This window comes from Peromyscus californicus, unplaced genomic scaffold (genome assembly GCF_007827085.1).
Source record: "Peromyscus californicus insignis strain IS unplaced genomic scaffold, ASM782708v3 Scaffold_17__1_contigs__length_78620276, whole genome shotgun sequence".
Classification (NCBI taxonomy): Eukaryota; Metazoa; Chordata; class Mammalia; order Rodentia; family Cricetidae; genus Peromyscus; species Peromyscus californicus.
Genome location: NW_026294469.1, coordinates 34761791 through 34780103, shown reverse-complemented (window position 1 = coordinate 34780103; position 18313 = coordinate 34761791). Strand labels below are relative to the sequence as shown.

General features: G+C 41.5%; 1 protein-coding gene across 5 annotated transcripts in view; it reads right to left on the bottom strand.

The window, feature by feature from the left end:
- The window catches only part of Kcnn2 (potassium calcium-activated channel subfamily N member 2), a 385056-nt gene that overhangs the window by 106831 nt on the left and 259912 nt on the right, over positions 1–18313 (bottom strand). The window lies entirely within an intron of this gene.

Sequence of the window (18313 nt, the reverse complement as noted above, 5' to 3'; positions counted from 1 at the left end):
AGAAACAAATATTGAAATAGACTTCCACATTATGGCCTGTGCCCTGTGGGAACAGAAACAGAGCACATCCTAATTCAGCCTTTCTCTAAGTTACAGCTTCTTCATCTGCAAAACTCTTTGTCTCTAACTTCAGTTGTACAGAACTTCATATTCTACACAATGTTTGAGATGGAATTTGAAAGATCTCACCTAGATAATATTGCTGTATGTTAGATAAGTATGGATTCATTTCAAGTGGACAACTATTTAGACAGTGTTATAGTTTTTCCCTCACTTTAAAGAGAAAGCTAAGGCTCAAAGGTTAAGGAACTAGTTAGGGTAATATGGATGAAGTACAGAGATGGACAAGAACCCAAATGATCTCTCTACAGAACCTATCTCTACAGTAAGCAGACTGCCATTTGTCACAACTTAGTAGTTATAAAACAAATTTATAAAGAACAAGATGTTACCAGCGATGGTACCAATTAAGTTACATGTGTTTGCCCAGTTTGGTAGGGAATGCAACAACTGACTGGAGAAAGAGTTATTACATGTAAGTAAATCAGTTGTGTCAAGAAGTATTGACAGACAGACAGACAGACAGACAGACACACACACACACACACACACACACACACACACACACACACACCCCAGACCTCTGAAGCACCAGGCTTAAAACAATTAATGAAAGGCCACACGATTTAACACACTTCAGTCTCCAAAGAACATCACTGTGTCCCAATGCAGTACAGCCTCATGTTCCAAACAGTGCCAACCTCAGTAAGACAATGAAACTTAGGTGAACGTTTCTGTGAAGTCAGTGATGTGTAGACCTATTATAACTGTGTCTAAATTTTAGAAATATTTTATCCATATTGTTAAAATACAAGTTAGTATGAAATAATTAAATATGATCTTCAAACTATTCAAAGAAAACACTGTCCAGGCTATCTTTCAGGAGGCCTTGTATAACTATTTCCACAGAGATAAAATATTCTTCCCACTTAGGAAGCTAATGACAATTACAAAGATTCAGGAAACTCATGAAACTTGTTGGGCTCTGGCACCCCAAATGTTCCAAAATTCACAAGTGCCCCACCTCCAAGGCTAGAAAAGGATATCTGGGGAGAAGAGACTCTTCCATGGACTTGATTGCAAGGTGTGTAGGGAGATTCAAGACTTGAAATTTCATGAGCTGTCATTTATAATGTGGTGGGTTTTTCCAGAGATGTAGTGGCCTTTGAGTCAGTCATGATCTTGCAAGTAACCCCAATGAACTCAGTGGTTCACCAAGCTAGGTGTTGATGGAACCGTTTCTTTGGTTTGCCAACAGTAGTCTATCTGGGTTGGGTAAAAGTTTATTGGCATCTCCCCAGGAAATTCATATAATGAGGATGTGTGAAAAATATTCTCACATAGACTAAGAGTGTTAAACAACATGCTGTAGTAAGATAGCAACAGAAATCAGAAGGAAGGGTTGTTGAGTAAGAAAATATGCTAGTAGACAAATAAAAACTATAAATAATTATAATCACCAACAATCTGAAGTAATTTGGATGAGACTGAAAAGCAAGATATAAATAGGATACTGGACACTGATAATACAGATGGGAGAAGAAATGGAGACCAGAAGGTACCTTGGAGGTGTGTCGTCTTGATACAAGGACAGAGACTCTGATGTATCTTAAACATTATTATCTATACATATTTGCTCAAAAGTAAGAATGATCACTAAAATGGAAGATATAAATTATGTAACCTCTAGACTACTACAGAGGGAAATGAATTTTGAAAGTCCTCCTGCTACCCACAACAAGAACAAGAATAAACAGGAAAAAAAAACAAATTCAAAAAGAGGTCTGAAATAGATACAAATATAACAGTGCCATACAAAGTCAAATGAACTAAACTATAGCTCCAACATGCAGCTTGAAAGCAAATTCAGGGGCACACTTTAAATCTCTGGGACGAGCCCTGCATTAGCATGAAGAAAGGTGGCCAGATTATAGTGTTTACAGAGACTGTCTCATTCAGAGAGCGTACAGAACACGCCACGGAACAACACACACAAATTCTTAATCACCATTGCAACTGCCAGTAGATGGTGGCTAACCCGACTTGGAATAAAATGGGAGGATCTTTTAGCTTTGGTTGTAATCTTCTTCTTCTCTTTTGATAAAGAAAACCTAAGAGGAGAAGAAATAAAAAAAAAAAACAAACAAAGAAAGAAACAAACAAAACCCTCTACTGCCATGAGGCAAAAAGCTCAAAGGCTAGAAGAGAGAAAACTTGCCAACTCTCAGGGAGTCTGGGTGCAGAGTCCCCTGCACAGTGGCTGGGCTTTTCTTCCCGTCTTTTTCATGGGCAACAAAAGGCACTGTTGGGACTGAAGCCAGTGAAGAAGCTGCGGGGAAAGAAAGCCACCAGAAGGGCTCTCAAGCCCAAGAGTCTGCGTTTGGGGAAACACATTCCCGAAGTGTGTGCTACAAGGAACAAAAGTCCAAGGGCAAGCCTAGGGACATTGCTGCAGCTCTTTTAAGGTTGCCTAGGCTAAGCCCTCGAAATCAGAATACAGCCTTAGGAAACATGTCGATCCCACCTCAGTAAGAGTGAAGGTTAAGTAAAAATACACTCACTTGTAGCTGCTGTTTAATTTTCCAATCTTCCTAACTAAAAATATTCTATTTAGATTCCTGATGACCACAACGCTTGTTATACTAATACTTCCATGGTTAAGCAGAAAGGACAAAACAGACATTAAGTGGCAATTCTGTCAAAATTCAAAATGCTTGTAATTAAGCCCTAGTCACTGGGACTATCTCTAAGTACTCATGTGCTAGGACCAATCAAGACTAATGTTATTTTTATTATGTTTTTCCAATTTTTATACTTTGGATTCAAAATCAGTAAAAATTTCTTTTCAGTGTTCCATTGAAGGAGAAACAATCTAGGCTGGGGAGATGTTTCAGCTCTCAAGAGCAGTGGGTGCTCTTGCAGAGGACCAGGGTTTGGTCCCCAGCATTCACATTGCAGCTCCCAGCCATCTGTAACTCCAACTCCAGGGTATCTGCTGCCCTCTCTGGCCTCCACAGGTACCAGTCATACACACAGTACACAGACAAACATGTAATCCAAACACCCATACACATAGAATCAGAAGAACGAAGTATGCAAAGTCACAGAAAGCTTGTCAGGATGATACTTGAGCTGTACATAATGACACAGAATAGTAGTATACTTCAAGTTCAAGGTAATGCTTGCACAAAAGGACAAAAATCTCAATGAATGTCATGGCTCAGTCTCTCCAAACACATAAAGGAGGCTCTAATAACATACAGCTGTACATGCTGTCAATAAACAATCTGGGCAAATGAATGGGAGGCAGGAAATCACAAAGAACTGCATAGTACACAGAAAGGAAGTTGGGCCCACCATTCAGTTGAAGTCGGGTATGAGAGAAAACTCCATGGCCACTTTTGATCAGAATAACACATTTAATGTTATTATGGAGATTATTAGAGATTGTGTTTTTCCAAGCCACCGCTCACTTAACTAATATGGGAAGGTGGCTATAACAGATGAGACTGCAGAGGAAAAAGCAGTCACATCCGAACAAGGGAGTTCAGACGGGCATCCAAGAGAGGAGTGCCATCATGGCATGGGCTTCGATGCATCCAGCTCTTATTTCGGTCACCAGCATTCTTTCCTGCCCTCTACTTCACTTTCATGGGTAATTGAGTATTGGCTCCCATCCCACCACTGTGGTCATCCCTGGAGACCGATGAAAAACACTAAACAAGACATATCTTATGGAACAATTAATTATAGATAAAGATTACTACAGTCTCCTTGAATCAACTGTGGTGAACTTTGGGTAACGTAAAATACCATCTGAAGGAAAGGATCTCCTCCTTTATCTATATTAAAGTAAACCAAGTGTTTGGACACCAGATTTTTAGGAAGCGGTAACTTTTTGGTTGTAACTGAAGTGGAAAAAATGGTACAGCTTTTTTCACACATTCCAGATAAAATTATATGGAGCCATTCCCTTAAAAATACAATCTCTGAAGTTAACAGATCTGAAGATATGAATCTGAGTCCCAGTTTTGCTACTCACTAGCTCAGTAAGAACTGAAATGAAGTCATGTGTATAATGTACTTGGCACAGGGCTGGTCCACAGAAAGTATATGAGTTATTCTCATACATATTACTAGACTTTCCCAAAGAACAATCACAAAGCCTGGAGGTAACAAGTTCAGGATGATTTTCTGCATTAGTCATGTTAGTAATTTTCTGTCCCTATGAGCTTCAGCCACAAAGGGTTAAGTGGCCCATAGTCTTCTAACATCTTTCCTCATCTGACATTTCCATCTCAGATCATCCCTATCATCACCCAGTCAAACTTTCAACACAGTTCCCTAAAGAATATTCACTTCCTTTCATCATTATCTTTGCCATCGCATAAAAGACATGGAAGACTCACCGAATACTATATAAAAGAGAAAGCAGTAATAAAATGAAGGGTTTTCTGATGCCAAGATGGAGTCAGCAGCAGCTCTCACACAATGCCAGGATTGAGAAGAGCTGGGGAAACAAAGGATGGGCTCTATACTGGAGCTGAAGCCAATTACGAAGTGCATCCCAAACCATGAGTACAGCTGTCTGGACCCATCAGTGTTAGCACACTGTTGCAAGCTAAACAAGAACTTGGACCATGAACAGAGGTAACCCTGCCATCCTACCAAACCCAAACACTACTCAGCAAGCAAGGTCTTGTGCTGTCAGAAGGATGTGAATAACAGATGCAGACCGATTCCTTTCCCGCCTCCCACTAGTTTAGTTCCATAAAATCACTGGATGGCTGAATGACATGGTAGGGTCAACTTACGGGTCAAAGTGAATGCTTTAATCCCAGCCCTTGGGAGACAGAGGCAGGTGGATCTCTGAGTTCGAGGCCAGCCTGGTCTACAAAGCAAGTTCCAGGACAGCCAGGGCTACATAGAGAAACTCTATTTTGAAAAACAAACAAACAAACAAAAAGGTGTGCAAAAGCCCTATGTAGATGTAACCAACGGTCTTATAAAATAAGAAACACAGAGCCAATTCAGAGAAGAAAGCCAAGAGGTCAGAGCTAAGAGCCTCACCCTTCCTGATTCAGGGATCCTCTCCAGCCAAGAGAGCTCTCCGAAAAGGACCTACTTCCTGTGTGTCTGTCTTTAAAGTCTTCCTGTTCTGCCTTCTCATTGGTTGTAAACCCAAACATGTGACTGCCTCGTCACTGCCTGAATGTACTGCCCTCCAGGTCCTTAAAGGCGTGCGCCACCACCGCCACGCATTTGCTATGACTCTAATAGCTCTGACCCCCAGACAACTTTATTTATTAACATACAATTAAAATCACATTTTAGTATAAGTAAAATACCACCACAGCCCTAGAAAAGGTAAAACAGATCACAGAGATTAATTCAGAGTGCTAAGAACTCAGTTATTCAGAACCAGTAGCACCCATACATGCTGCTCAGGGAAGGGGAAGAACGAAGTGTGTGAAATAACTGGACAAGACTTCAAGGAGGTATCTGGTTAATGGGTGCTGAAAACGTCAACAGAGCACTTTGTAAAGACACAGATGCCCAAGAGGACAGCCACATTAGGAGACATCATAGTCATTTAAAAGGATAAAATAAAAAAAGGAGGCCCCAGGAGATGTCTCCATTTCCTGCTTCATGATCAGAACTACCAGAGCCTCAGTTCCCAAGGCCTGCTGAAATAAACCACAGCATGTGGATAGATCCATGTCCACAGTTCCTTAAACCAAGTTGAACAAAATCTGTCTTTTTTTTTCATATAGCTACAAAGAACAGAAACAAACACATAGCTATGATTTCAACCAATGACAGCTGACTCGAATCCTATTCATCTTAATCATTTAAATTCAAACTAAATACAAGTGGTTTATAAAGCTAAATTTATTTAATGATCCCAAACATTATGACAGAAGAACACAAAAGCACAGAAAGAGCTTTTCACTAAGGAAAGGCACATTTATTAAGCTCCTCTTAGCACATCAGAATGCCATACCACCTCCTTGAAGATGGCTTGGTTCACACATATCCTCAACCAACCTTTGACAAATGGCAGAAAAGGAGCAAGGGTAGCTGGATGCCTTTACTTCACAGATGAAGCCATAGGGACCATTTACATAGCTACCATTCAATGACATGGAGGGAAGATGGATGAAGCTATTTCATGGAAGCCGACTATACAGCACAGCCAGGGGAATGCCCATCAGGTTCACATGTGACACTTGTCCTCATGGGGCTGACAGTTGAGGTAGACAGAGTCTGACAGTTCCCATGGTAATAACGACCTCCATTAGTTGAGTCTGGAGGTCACTGTTGTATCTCATATTTTCCATCACTCTTTCACCTTGTTACTCACAGACACATCCGTCGTACAATCCAAACAGAGGCTCACAGCACCTCATCAACAGACACTTAGGAGAAACATGATTGTGACTGTAATGGTTAATTATGGTAAAGGTGACACCAGTAGAATGGTTTGTGTGACTGCTGTGTCCAGCACTAGACTTGTCTTAGGGTTTCCACGATGAAACACCGTGACACAAACAACTTAAGAAAGAAAAGGTTTATTTCACCCACACTTCCATATAACAGTTCATCATCACAGGAAGTTAGGGCAGGAACTCCAACAAGACAGGAACCTGGAGGCAGGAGCTGATGCAGAGGTCATGAAGGGGTGCTGCTTGCAGGCTTTCTCCTATGACTTGCTCAGCCTGGTTCCTTATAGAATCCAGGACCACCTAGCACAAAGGTAGCCATACCCACAATGAGCTGGCCCTGTCACATCACTAATTAGGAAAATGTCTTACAGGCTTGCCACAACCCAGTTTTACTGAGACATTTACTGAATTGAAGTTCCCTCCTCTCGGATGATTCTAGCGTGTGCAAATCTACATAAAAACTAGCCAGGACTGGACTAAAAGCAACTTAATTTCCAAGTAGCTTTGTGGGCTAGGTCACATGTATTCCAGGATTATAGGTGAGAAACTGAAGCTGTGAGATGCTAATAGGTTTCCATGTATTGCTGGAGCAATGTTAGAGAAATGCGTGTTTGGATCATCTTTTATTTCACCTTGGGATTGCTTATCCCTGCATTAGTGGTTTGTCTGTCTGTCTGTTTTTAGAGAGCAGCTAAATAATCAGCATGGTTAAGTTAGGCAGAAATGGCTTCTTGAAAGATGTGGTTCCCCATAAATTTTCAAGGATCAACAGGATTTGAGGAAACAAAGGAAGAAAGGCGTTCTGACTCCAAGGGTCTGAAACATTGTAAAGTCCTTTGAACCCCAAGCAGGCGCTGGAGAAGTAGTGAATTTGGTCGAGAAGAACAGGAATGGAGGTGTTAATGGGTGTGCAATGGCCAGGTCAGGCCAGGTCTGGAAAGGAAGGTCGATGCTACACTGTGATGATGCTACAGTGAAACAATAAAGTCAGGGAGGTGCTGTCAAATTGTTACATCAGATCTGGGGAGGATCTTCCGGCAGCAGCAGGGAGGGTGGACCACCAGTGGGAAACATGGCAACAAAGGAGACTATGTTATAACACCAGAGAACCGAGGAGGGCAGCAGCCAGGATGAACTCCCTTAAAGCTTTACACAGGCACTCCTTTGAGATGGGGCCAGACCATGCTGTTTATATACAATTTTATTTTATTGTTTATTAGAAAACACAGCAATTGTATTTTCTGTACTTCCCTGGATACTAGTTTTTAAAAATACTTTGTATTGACAGTTCCATACACTTAGATAATGAATAATACTTGTTTTCACCCCTCGTCCTGTTGGAACTCCTCAACAAGCCCCCTCTCATTTTCACATCCTGTTTTTGTGTGTGACCCACTGAGTTTAATTAGACTTTCTTGATGAGCGTGGGTGAGATGTAATTTACTGCAGCAAGGGCAACTGTCACTACACAACGGAAGAAAACGACACCCTTCCCCTCGACAGTCTTAAATTGTCAATGGTTCCCCAGGGAGGAGAGGGGCACAATGGGCTCCTCCCCTACACATGATGAAATGTTGAGGGGCCCAATCTTGTGTGTGTCTTGTGCAGATAACCAGAGCTGCAGGGAGTTCATGAGTGGCCATGGCTATGTCATATCCAGAAGACATCTCTGTGCTACACTTGTCCCCATCCTCTGAGCCTCAGATCCTTTCCAGCCCCTCTTCCACAATGTTCCCTGAGCCTTAGAGGGACAGTAGAGCTATCCTAGTTAGCGCCAACCCATCAACATATTCTCTTTACTTTGACTCTATTGTTACTTAAGATGAGGCTAAAAGAAAAAGTTTAAACAAAAATACTAAGCTACTATAAAATGCTATATGAATACTAAAGTATATAGTAAAATTTGGCATATAATATAGACTGCCATATCACTTCTATATATCATATCTAACGCATTACATATCATATATAAACTATTGTACATATTATAGGTCATAATATATACTGAGTATTAGGATACAGGTATCTGAACAGCATATAATATAAATAGTACAAATATAAAATCCCTGTTGGATATAAATGCAGCAGAGGCTGTAGGAGAACCTGAGAGGTCAGAGTCTGATAACCGGAATGAATGTGCTGCACCTGTGTGCAGAACGCAGCCACAATGACAAGGGTAGTGCAGAGGAAGCAGCCACAGGACCCAGGAGTGTGACAGAGGGGACAGAGAAGATCCAGTGGGACAGGACAAAAAGCAAACTCTTCCCCGAGGCCCTAGGTAGTGAGTGTGGTATCCTTCTCCAAGAGCAAATGTCAAAGGCAGCAAGGAAGCCTAGGGGAGAGACTAGCTTGGCTGGGACATGGAAAATGCCCCCCTCCCCGAGGATTACCTGGGGGAGAAACTAGCTAGGCTGGGACATGGGAAATACCCCCTGAGGACTTCCAAGTGGAGAGACTAGCTTGGAGAGACTAGCTTGGCTGGGACATGGGAAATACCCCCTGAGGATTTCCATGGGGAGTGCCCAGCAGTCCACTGAGAGTGGAAGAGATTATTTCTGTGAAATATGCCTTTAATCAGTAGGAACAAAAGTCAGCAAGCAAACTAATAAAGTACATGCTGGCAGATACACCAACCATAAGAAATTAAATAAAACACCCTTTACTACTTCCCACTTTGTGATTAGAAACAGTCAGCTAAAAGAGAATGAGCACATGAGTTTCCCTTCCCAATGAGGCCACCTACACCAACAGCAGCATGAACGTTTTACCTAGCTACAGATACCAGCTTTGCCATGACTGGCTTACACAATATTGCAGATGGGATAAGACTGGCCTTGCCTCACAGACCTCCCTGAGAATGACTGGAAATTCCTAAGTTCCAGAAGCCTCTTTGCACAGCCATTGCATTCCTGCTTGGTGATATCAATTTGGTTCACGTGGCATCTCACCTCATGTCCAGAAAACATGAGAACTCAGGACAGAGCAGAGCCCTTACCCCAGAGATTTCCATTTCCCAGGTTGGGTACTCTTCAACCTCAACCCACCATACGTTATTATCAAAGACCTGAGCCAAAAGAACAAGACAACTTGGTGCAGAAGCCATTTGGCCTCATTTCTCCTTGCTTTTGTTGACTGTTCCATTCTTTAACCTAGAGGTCAGTCAACTATTTCATGTAAAGGCCTAGAGAGGAAGGATTTTTCTATTTTGCTTACCATATGGTCTCTGTTGCAATTATTAGATGCAGCTATCAAAACAAAAATGCAGGAATATCCCATTCCCCTTAAATGTGCAGGGCCATGTGCACAATGAGACTTTAGCTTTTAAAACAGGTAGGCCAGATTTATTGGAGGGAAAGGACTATAGTTTGGTAACCTCCACACTGATTAGTCAATATTTGCTCTCTTTGCCCCAAATCCTTGCCCAACAGAACTTGGTTCATCTCCCTTGAATTATATCCCATTATTAACCTCTGGTAGGCTCCTCCAGAACTTGAGACTTTGGACTCTGCTTTAAAATGATGATGGGAGAAGAGGCAAGGTGAAAATCTCCTGAGCATGACGACATGCTGGGTGCATGTCAATTCTTCACAAGCACAATGCCACTAACTTTCTTATATATTCCCATGGGGGGCACAATTGTTCCCATTCCACGGATGAAGAAAACGAGTCTGAGGGTGACAATCCCTTCTCCTGATAACACAAGAGTGAACCCAAATCTCTGGGGACCCAGAGCCAAAGTCCTCACTGTGCTGCAATCCTGACGCACATGTGGCTGTCAACATGGAAGGTATATACTGGCTCTTTCCTCCCACACAGCCCTCTGGGAGTTTCTACTCCGTGTTGCTCCTCACAGCCTCCTGGATAATCACAGGCCCAGGGAGTTGTTCTCTTATCACTTCCAAACATTGGGTCTCACAAATGTTTTCAACATTCAATATAAATACAAATACAAATGACAGATGCAACCCACCATGATTGGAACATATTATGTTTGTGCCTTCTTTTCCACCCTGTGAGGATGGTGGCACACTCAAGAGTATTGGAGGCCACACAGACCGTCGTGTATCCTCGACAAGTCCCTGAAGGACCGGTGGCAGATGGGGAATCTGGACGTGGCTGGTAGTCTCAAAACACAACATGTGTTTCCCCAGAATATTCCCAAATGAAAACAAGCGGAGAGGCTGAAAGCAAGTGTGCCAAGTGGATGGGCTGTGGAGAACCCGTGAGGCAGGGCTGCTCCTCAAATGACTCCTTAGGTAAACAGTCCGAAGATGATTTTCAAAGTGCGTGTGTGTGTGTGTGTGTGTGTGTGTGTGTGTGTGTGTGTGTGTGAGAGAGAGAGAGACAGACAGACAGACAGACAGACAGACACAGAGACAGGAAACAGAGAGAAACAGAGACAGAGAGACAGAGACAGACAGAGAGAGCACTAACTGGGGATTGATCCTAAAGCCTCCCAATGTTAGGAAAGTATTCTACCACTGAACTGTACCCCTACTTTTTTTTTAACTTCTTATTTTGAGACATCTCAATTAAGTTGTTAGGGCTGGCCTTGAACTCACTACGTAACCCTGACAGGCTCTGAACTTCTATCGTTCCATCTAGCCTCCTGAGTAAGGGATTACAGGTCTGTGCCACTAGACTCCACATGAAAGCTGTTGCTCCCTCTTTAATCATTTTGGTAATGACGGCTAGCTTTGTAGTACCCCATTGTTCTTAAACAAATGGAGGAAAGTCACCAACTGCTTAGATTCCATTGGAAAAGGACAGACCATCATTCACACCAACAGAAAAGTGGGGCGGATTAGGACAAATCAATAGAAGCTTACATTCAGCCTGGAATGCAGCCAGAGTGTATCCCCCATAGGTCTCTGGTCCCACCTTAGTAGCCTCTGGATCTATTGCTTACCATGCTGTTGAACTTTGTTTCCATAGAGCAATAAATCACAGCTTGGGGCCTGAAGAGGAGCTTACTCTCTCCATTCACACACAGCATCTTGCTGTGGCCTTCTGGGTTCCTACCATTGTACAGGGAAGGCTTCTTTCTGCAGAGCTCAGGCTAGCCCACTAGCTACTCACTGTGGTCCTTGCAGGTGGTTCTAATATGGGTTCCAGGGACTAAGTCCAAAATGCAGGCCCTCCTCCCCTCTGTGAATACAGCGGCAACAAGACACACTCAACAACTAAAATACTTGTAAAAAGCTGCACTGACGAAATCTGCGTGTCCCATATCAGACTAAGTGAGACAGTGAACAGGACAGCCAGTGTGCTGGATCCTGGTTCTCCGATGTTGGGAATACTCAAGGGACATATTCTAAGATGAGAGGCACAACGTGGTCAGAACTCAACAGCTGAAAAGAACAATCATTGTCCAAAGGAATAAAAGAGACTGTAAAACAGATATCCTGAAGGAAAAAAGGAAATGAATAAAGAAGAGGGAGCCTTTTAAAATGAGATAAATCCACAGGAATACGTGAATATCAAATCAGAGAATAATAGAAAGCTTTCATTCATGAATCTAATATTGTTGGTGCTTTTTCTTTTTCAAAAAATGAGCATATCAGAGATTTCTCTTTCTATCACTACTGCTTAAATCTTGGTTGTGTGCTCAAATACATATTCATTAAATAACTCCTTTGATATTGTTGAGAATAGTTAAGCACTTGACTAAAATACTAATGAGAAAAAAATAATTCAAAATATTTTCACAGCATTAATAATCACAGTGTTACCAACAGGTGCAAGCTGTCAGCTCAAATTTAAAGCAATAACATGCAGAAGATATGCGTATGAATATATGTATTTGTGCATATATGTATGTGTATATATGCGTACATATGTATGCATGTGTGTATATGCAGTTTTTTTCATTTTAACTCAAAAGACAACAATTTTTGCTCTGTAATATGAGAACTTGATCCAAGTATGGGATTCTTTTTCCATATGAAAAGTTACCTGTTGCAAACTTTTAAGTTATTGCAAAGCAATAATTCAAGTGTCAAAATCGTAAAGCTAGTTCCACATAGATTAAATTTTCCACTATGAGCTTTGCTTGAGTAGATATCTAGCAGTGCCAGATACTGAAAAGCGTTAAGATAACTATCACAAATCCCATGGCCGTCAGTTTTATATGCATACAATCTCAACAATAATAGGCTCTTGTAGCTTGCTTTCCTGTGGCTGTGATAAACACCGTAATCAAAAGCAACTAGGGGATGAAAGGCTTTATTTCGGCTTATACTTCCAGGTAACAGTCCATCACTGAGGGAAATCAGGACAGGAACTCAAGAAGACAGAGCAATGCTCTTTACTGGCTTGTTCCCTGGCTCCTGGTCAGTGAGCTTTCTCATACAGTCCTGTTTAGGAATGGTACTGCCCACAGTGGGCTGTGTCCTCCTATATCATTAGCAATCAAAAAAAAATGAGCCTCAGACATGGTCACAAACAAACCTGATATTGGCAATTCTTCAACTGAAGTGCCCTCTCGCCAAGTACGTCAAGTTGACCATTAAAAACTAACTAGCACATAGGCTAATAATTATAATAATTATTTTTCAGTGATTTCAATATTCTGTGACCATAAAACATAAATCCAATGCTTGGTCAAAAGTCCCCCTAACTATTCAGTAAAAAATTAGTAGCTTAAAAATTTAGTATTCATGTAATATTTAACTTTCATAGCAATAGATAGAAATTTAATAAAATCATTGTTTCTCAAGGTTAAACCCATAATAAGCATACTTTCTTGTAAGAGTTCAGTATACTTGTGACAAAACTCATTTGCAAATATTTATTAGGCATTCGGACATGGATGCCTCTTGACAGATGATGAATACCTGAGTAACTAAACAAAGCCCTATACCCATGTCCAAGTAGACAAATTATTGAGAAAGAATCTCATTTTGGCACAAGACAGCCATTACAGATGAACACATAATTAGGTAAAATGATCAGAATATTCAAGAAGGCAAAGGAGAAGTTTCTGTTGCACAAATTGAACTGTGAGGACTTGTCTACATGTTGAAGTCTAAATTTCTCAAAGTTTAAGCCCCAATGTGTCCCATGAATTAAAAATCAAAGTCTAAGACTAAACCAACAAAAATGTATTGCTCAAAACCCAGCATAATAAACACTCAGTTGATTACTGTTTGCAGCGAATCCTGCTCCCTGGTTAAAAGTAAACCAATCGTTGAAGAGGGTACATTTTGAGGCATCATAGGTCATGTTTCACTCACACACACACACACACACACACACACACACACACACACACAAAAAAAAAAAAAAAAAAAATCTCCCAATTCTTTCAGACCACTGGACTCCATGAACTCTTGCTACAGGTGGAGACACACTGTATAAAACTCTCACTAGATGTCAAGTCAGTGCAGGAACAGGGGGGCACTCAATTTAAATAACCTGTGGACCCACAGTGATTCCAGACCCAGGTACTACCAATTGCTGAAGTTTACATGTTTGCCTCGGGCTGTTTTCCACCTCTCTCCTTCCAGCAGGGGTTTAATGCCAGAATTTTCCATTATCCAAATTATTCCCTATGCTTACTTTTCAGCGTGCCTGCTTAACTCTTTCAAGTCACTAGGGTCCTAATTAGTGGTGAGGAAGATGGAGCCGGCTGTGAGGCCTGAAGGAGTTAACTCGGTGCAGAGAGAGCTCCAGGTGGAAGCCAAGCCAGAGGTGGGTCAGAACTGTTAGCCCCACTTGTTTACAGACAGGAAACCCCAACCTTAAAAGGCCCACTTGCTTTCTTCCCCAGAGGATTCCCCCGCGGTCAGAATCTGCATGAAATCCACTAAAACAGTTGAAGTCCTTAATAATGTTCCTCACAGCCCAGTGGGGCAGGTACGCCATCATCCCCATTTCACAGACAAGGAAGCTCAACCCCAGAGAAATTCAGCAACTCGTCCAAGGTCACACAGCTAATTAGTGATAGAACCTGGAGGGAATCCAGACTGACTGGCTCCAGAGGCAGGACACAAAGCCAGGAGACTATGTCGCAAAAACAGTAAACAACCCAAAAGAGAGTCAGATGGTTCTGTTCAGCAGGCAAGTTTAATAAGAAAAATTTCAGAAATTATAGATTTTGGGGGGAGGGCTGGACTTATCTTCAAATAATGCTTTCATGTGATTTTTATGTAAACTTTAATTATTAAACAGGGATATTCTTCTCCTAAATTGTCAACTAATACTAAAAAGCCAAGACTATGGAGCAATAAACAGTAGTTTTTAAGCTATAGAGAAGCAGTTCTCCCAGATTTACACAGCACAATACTCAAACACTTTGCTGGTACTCTGGGCCTGGACACAGACCATGCCAAGCTGGTGACTAAAGAAGTCATTTGTAAGTACTTCCAGTAATAAAAGGGGTGACAGAAAGTTTGGAGAGGCCAATTTTACAAACCATAGCTGTTTGAAACCGCATACTTTAACTGGATAACTGCTCTCTTGATAGGGGATCCTTAGGAAACCACCAGAGAAACCCTGAGTCAGTTTATCTTCAAGGAATTGGGAAAAACTTATTTTTTAAAAATGTGTTTGATCCTTTTTTTTTTTTTTTGGTTTTTCGAGACAGGGTTTCTCTGTGTAGCTTTGCGCCTTTCCTGGAACTCACTTGGTAGCCCAGGCTGGCCTCGAACTCACAGAGATCCGCCTGGCTCTGCCTCCCGAGTGCTGGGATTAAAGGCGTGAGCCACCACTGCCCGGCTCCTTTTTTAAGGATCCAAAAAATAAGGTAAAGCTTCCATTGATCACAGCCATGTGACGGGGAGAAACACAGCTATGGAGCACACGTGCTGGCATAGAAATAGCAAGAAGAAACACATCAAAAGAACTTCTTTTATAGAGCTGCATAGCAAATACATACCCATCTACTCCATATGAGCCCAGTCTAACAGGAAAAACCATTACCTCTGGGGTGGTGGTATTTGTAGCCCATTTTTTTATTTCCCTATGCTTTACCATTTTCCAACATGAGTAGTTATTAATTTTATAGCCTGGAGGGAAAAAAAGGCCAATTTTTTTTTTTTTAAGAGAAAAGGCATTAGATCATGAAACATATGCTAATGCTTAAAATTAGAAGCAAATCGCCCCTGTGTCCTTGGATATTGTTAATAGGCTGGGCAGTCGTGACTCTGCAGTTCACCTAAAAGACGTAGCTTTTCAGCAAGAGAACAGACAGGTCCTTGTGATACTACTGTAGCAAAAGTAGAGAAATTGGGGTTGGTTAATAGTCAAAACACCCAGAGCTGTTGTTACCTAAAAGGCTGAGCAAAACGTCACTGATGGCCAAGCATGTGGTAAACGACAAAAGGGGGCCTGATTCTAGGCCTTGGCTCTCTCATGCTGTGGGCATGGTTTCTAAAGGCACACACTTAAAACTTTCTGTCGGCCCAAAACTAGGAAAAAGGAGGTACATTTGTCAGGGGCAGGCATATAATCTCACTAAGAACCACTGATCAGGACCCATTGCTTGCAACAGAACATAGCCCCAGTGTGGACACTGTCGCCAAGCAAACGCCACACACCATCCACACACAAGCCTTTCCAAACCTGAAGAAATGTGTGCCCCATGAACACCAGAATTCTGACTCAAACAATACTGACAAGTGGAGACATTGCCATGAAATCAACACGCTACTTAACAGCATTTGAAAATATAAAGCCAATCATTCCATCCAATAAATGATCTTCTAAGTGTCACTTGGTGACAGTTTCTGGGAAGCATGGCCATTTGAGACCAGTGACAGCTGATATAATGTGGTACTTTTTTTTTTTTTTTTTTTTTTTTTTTTGTCATCCTGACTGGATCCATTGGGTCATTTCTGACCTCATTTACAGAAGAAGAAATTCGCCAAAATGGAATGCGAATAGGGGCATTTAAAGCCTGAAGAGGAATATTCAAAGAACAAAGCCAGAACTGGTTAATGGTGAGGACATTTAAAGGGACCCGAGCAATGTGTAAATGTGAAAGAATCAATTTATCCTGCTACACTGGAAATTACAGTTCACAGTACTTCAACTGCAAAGCAAGGTCAGCCATGACCTTCAACTTGCCAAATCTAAAAAGCTCTTCTGCTCTCCAATTAACGGACCTGAGCAATTCAACGTGGTGAGAAGTGCTTTTCTTCTAACACCCCCATCTCGCCCTCTTCCACCTCAAAGGCAGTACCTTCTCTCTCTCTCTCCTTTATTTTTCTAGTGCCTCCTTTACTCAACCTCCAGATGTCAGAAAACGATCTGATCGCCTTGCAGCCCTCTTATTTCACTGTTCTTGCTCAGTGATTTCATCAATTCCTGTGAGCTTAAATAGTTTATGTTGATGATGCCTAAATTTAATTCCCAGTACAGATCTTTCTTCCAAACTTCAGATTCATATATATACATATACATATGAATATATATGTATATATATGATCAGTATAGTTTCAACTATATTACATTGATTCCATATCCTATCCTTCAACGTGAATCTTATTTTTTTAATTCCAGTACTGGGGTATGAACTCAAGGTTCTGTGGATGCCAGGCAAACAAACACTCTATTGCTGAGCTACATTACTGGTACAATCTTGTATTTTTGACACAGGTTATTGCTGCGTTGCCCAGGCTAGGCTCTAACTCTGCATGTAATACAGGCAGGACTCAAACTTGTGATCCTCCTGACTCAGCACCTGAGGTCCCAAAAGTACACCACGAGGTCTAACAAATCTTCCTTTTTCCACACCATGAACTCAACTGCTCTAGACAGAGTTCCAGGAGTGATCTCTACATCCAGACTTGCCCTTGCCTCAGATCCATGAATCTGAGTCTATTCTTTCAGTACAGGTCTGGAATGATCTCACATCTCATCTCTACTACCATTACCCAAGGCCAGTGAACATCATTTCTCTCTAGGGCATAGCTTGCCAAGACTGCTATGCAGTCTCCGGGTCAGTGTAATTCCCTCAGTGTAAAGTAAAATAACCCTTCTGGAACATTACGTTAGAACACGAGTCGTCTCTAGTTTAAACACTTCACTTCAATGACATGAGAATTGTACTGAAAATCTTTCCCATGGCCTTGTGAGGGTTCCACAGCAGGTCCCTGTATCTTCTCAAACCTTGTTTGGTACCTTTCCATTGCAGCTTGGGCTACATTGATTTGCTTAGTACAGTAAACTCCACCTAGTTACTAGGGCTTTGCATGGGCTGCTACCACAGACTCTGTTGATACTGTCTACTTAACTTTTCCTCTATGCCTAGTTTAAATACCACTTCCTTGGAGAATCCCACTCATCCTTCTGTTTGTACATAGCATCTTTGGTACCCAATTTTCCATCTTGGTCCTTTATATCCTCACCATGGTATTTGCCGGACTTGCAAGGATTTATTTTCCTTTTTCTATTTTCTCCCTTCTTCACTAGCTCTTAGGTCCAGAAAATGAACCTTTCCATATTATTTACCATTGCATTTGGAAAGCTCAAAGTTTTATTACTGTTGTTTTAAATTTTCTTTTTTTGTTGTTGTTTGCTTTTATATTTTGAGACAGGAGTTTTCTATGTATCCCAAAGTAGACTTAACATCACTATCTGGTCCAGGCTGGCCTTGAATTTACCAGTAATCTTCCTGACTGTGTCCCCTGAGTGCTGGGATAACAGATGTGTATCACCATGCTTGACAGGAAAACTTCAAAACATTGATCATGGACTGAATAAAACCGGACTTCATGAAGAAAATCCTCCGGAGCCCCTTCCATATTTTTAAAACTGTTGCTTAATGATGGAATAGACAACCTTCCAGGAAGTATGCTCACACA